We start from the raw sequence: 3,622 nt of genomic DNA, 5'->3' as shown, positions 1-3,622 counted from the left end.
CACGAACCGATCGGCAATCGTAGCTCTTTCAAGGTCTCTCGGAACTGAGAAGATGATGATACGCCATATAATCCTCTGTTCTAGATATCAGCCGGACAAATACATGGAACAGTGTCTTACTTTGTGTCCAGCAGTTTGTTTCCCGATTTCCGATTTGTTTGACATAGAACTCAATTGAACACATCAACTTAGTTCTGACCGGGCCCGGTACATAGGTCAAAACAAAATCATCGAGGGGCCCAGATATCAGCTTCTAATCCAAGAAGGAACAGATAAACTTCGACTCATATGTTTGTTCTACTACTCATTGAATTATACATAAGAGCACGTTTTATAACATCGAGTTACCAATGCGTTTTCGTACAATCAATGCATAACCAACTCATAAGTAACAAATTATATATCTAGGTTTGAAGACTTATATGATATTACCGTCTCACGATCACTCGAGATAAATTCCATGAAGTGATTCCAGTGAGCGTGGGTTGAGTCTAATGCTCATAACTTATGAGCACTCATGAGTGTTGTAGCCATGTCCAACAACTTAGACCTCTGCAACCAATCATGACAGTCTTGATTCATACCTACTTCCGACATATGACCGACTGTGGAGGTTCGAATAATATGATATACCAAACATAATTATTCTGGAAGTCAAAACATGCAAAAGAAATATAGTAAACGATCGACAAGAGATAGCAACACTTTACTCATAAATAAAACACCTTTTATTCATCATCTAATGTCAATTACACTTTACAAATTTCAAGGTTATCTAACTACTAAATCTAATATCATCCTTCAGCCCTATGCTCCGAGCATGCTGGAGATGCTTAACCCGAGTCAGTCCTTTCGTGAGGGGATCTGCTGGATTCTCATCCGATGATACCCTCTTTTCCACGAGGAGTCCTTCTTCTATTCGATGTCTGATGAAATGGTATTTTCTGTCGATGTGTCTGGATCTCCCGTGATCCCTTGGTTCCTTGGCTAAGGCAACTGCACTTTCACTATCACAGAAAATTTCCATTGGCTCTTTAATAGCTGGTACAACTCCAAGGTCTCCAATGAAGTTCTTCAGCCATATCGCCTCCTTTGCTGCCTCGCTAGCTGCTATATACTCTGATTCGCAAGTTGAATCAGCCACTGTCTCTTGCTTGGAACTCTTCCAAGAAATTACTCCTCCATTTAAGGTAAAGACCCAGCCTGACTGAGAGCGGAAATTATCCCTATCAGTCTGAAAGCTAGCATCACTATACCCTACAACTCTCAAGTCTTCACTCCCACCGAGGGTAAGGACCCAGTCCTTAGTCCTCCGTAGGTACTTGAGGATATTCTTTACCGCAGTCCAGTGTGCCTTGCCAGGGTTCCCCTGATACCTGCTAACCATGCTCAAAGCAAAGGCTACATCAGGTCGAGTACACGTCATAGCATACATGATCGATCCTACAGCCGAAGTATAAGGTATTCGACTCATTTCTGCTATCTCAGCCTCAGTACTAGGGCTTTGTGTCTTACTCAATCTAGCGTTACTCTGGATGGGTAACTCTCCTTTCTTGGAGTCCTGCATGCCGAATCTCTTCAGCACCTTATCCAAGTAGGTACTCTGACTAAGTCCAATTAGTCTTTTACTCCGGTCTCTCAAGATCCTTATCCCTAGAATATAGGCAGCTTCTCCTAGGTCCTTCATAGAGAAACACTTCCCAAGCCAGGACTTAACTTCCTGCAGAGTTGGGATGTCATTTCCTATGAGTAGTATGTCATCCACATACAATACCAAAAAGCTAACTATACTCCCACTAGCATTGACATATACACAAGATTCATCTTCACTCCTAGAAAAGCCAAATTCCTTGACTTTCTCATCAAAGCAAAGATTCCATCTGCGAGGTGCTTGCTTTAACCCATAAATGGATTTCTCAAGCTTACACACTCTATTAGGGTACTCTGTGTTGACAAAACCCTCTGGCTGACTCATGTAAACATCCTCAGCCAACTTTCCATTAAGGAAAGCGGTTTTGACATCCATTTGCCATATTTCATAGTCATGAAATGCGGCTATGGCTAACAGAACCCTAATAGACTTAATCTTGGCCACTGGAGAAAAGGTCTCATCATAATCAACTCCCGGAGTTTGTGAGAAACCCTTTGCAACCAGTCGTGCCTTATAAGTGTGTACATTACCATCCATGTCGGTCTTCTTCTTGAAGATCCATTTGCACCCTACAGTCTTACGACCTGGTACATTGTCAACCAAGTTCCAAACTTGATTGTCATACATGGACTGTATCTCGCTGTCCATTGCCTCTTTCCACTTGGCTGACTCAGGGCCTGCCATGGCTTCCGCGTAACTGTTAGGTTCATCAAGACCTATCAGTGTCTCATCAATGATAAGTGTATCACCTTCCGCAGTAATATGGAATCCATAGTAATGCTCAGGTGCATTCCTAACCCTTGTGGAACGCCTCAGAGGTATAGACTTGTCAATTGGCTCAACAGGAGTTTCCTCCTCAAGTTGAGTGCTAGGGTTTGAAGTTCCTTCACCACTTGACTCTTGAATTTCTTCAAGGTCAACTTGCCTCCCACTGTCTCCTTGGCTTATGAACTCTCTCTCTCGAAAGAAAGCCCTCCTAGCTACAAAGACCACATTCTCACTAGGTCTGTAGAAGAGGTAACCAAAGGATTTCTGTGGGTAGCCGATGAAAATACACCTCTCACTTCGAGGTTCGAGCTTATCATGAGTCTCGCGTCTCACGAAAGCCTCGCAACCCCAAATCTTAATGTGGTCTAGTTTGGGTACTTTACTAGTCCACATCTCATGAGGAGTTTTGGCAACTTTCTTTGTGGGAACTAGATTAAGGATATGGGCGACAGTCTCTAAGGCATACCCCCAAAATGAGATTGGTAGCGAAGCTCAACTCATCATGGTACGAACCATATCCAACAAGGTTCGATTACGCCTCTCAGCTACACCATTCAACTGCGGTGTCCTGGGAGGTGTCAATTGTGAGACAATCCCACATTACCTAAGATAGTCGAGGAACTCTGAACTAAGATACTCACCACCTCGATCGGATCGAAGCATCTTAATGTTCCTGCCCAATTGATTCTCGACTTCCTGTTTAAACTCTTTAAACCTCTCAAAAGTCTCTGACTTATGCTTGATTAAGTAGACATATCCATATCTACTGTAATCATCAGTAAAAGTCAAATAATAACGATTAGCATCCCTTGTGGCATGTTTGAAGGGCCCACACACATCCGTGTGTATAAGATCCAACAAACCTTCACCCCTCTCACAAGAACCTGTGAAGGGTGACTTTGTCATTTTTCCAAGTAAGCATGATTCGCAACTATCATCTGACTTTAGGCCAAATGACTCCAATACTCCATCCTTTTGGAGTTGGCCTATGCGTTTCTTGCTTATATGTCCAAGACGACAATGCCATAATGATGCTTTATCCAAGTTATTATCATTAACAGAATCAATACACAATACATTATTTCCTAAGTTATCAACCACAGATACAGTTTCATACACACCATCACAAGGTAATGCTTTAAAATAAAGAACATTATTAAAGAAAGCATTAATCGAACCAACTTCATTATCAAATGAAAAGGT

Source organism: Lactuca virosa, chromosome 4 (assembly GCF_052849685.1).
Source record: "Lactuca virosa cultivar CGN04683 chromosome 4, Lactuca_virosa_CGN04683_v6, whole genome shotgun sequence".
NCBI classification, from domain to species: Eukaryota; Viridiplantae; Streptophyta; class Magnoliopsida; order Asterales; family Asteraceae; genus Lactuca; species Lactuca virosa.
This window is presented reverse-complemented; position numbering follows the sequence as displayed.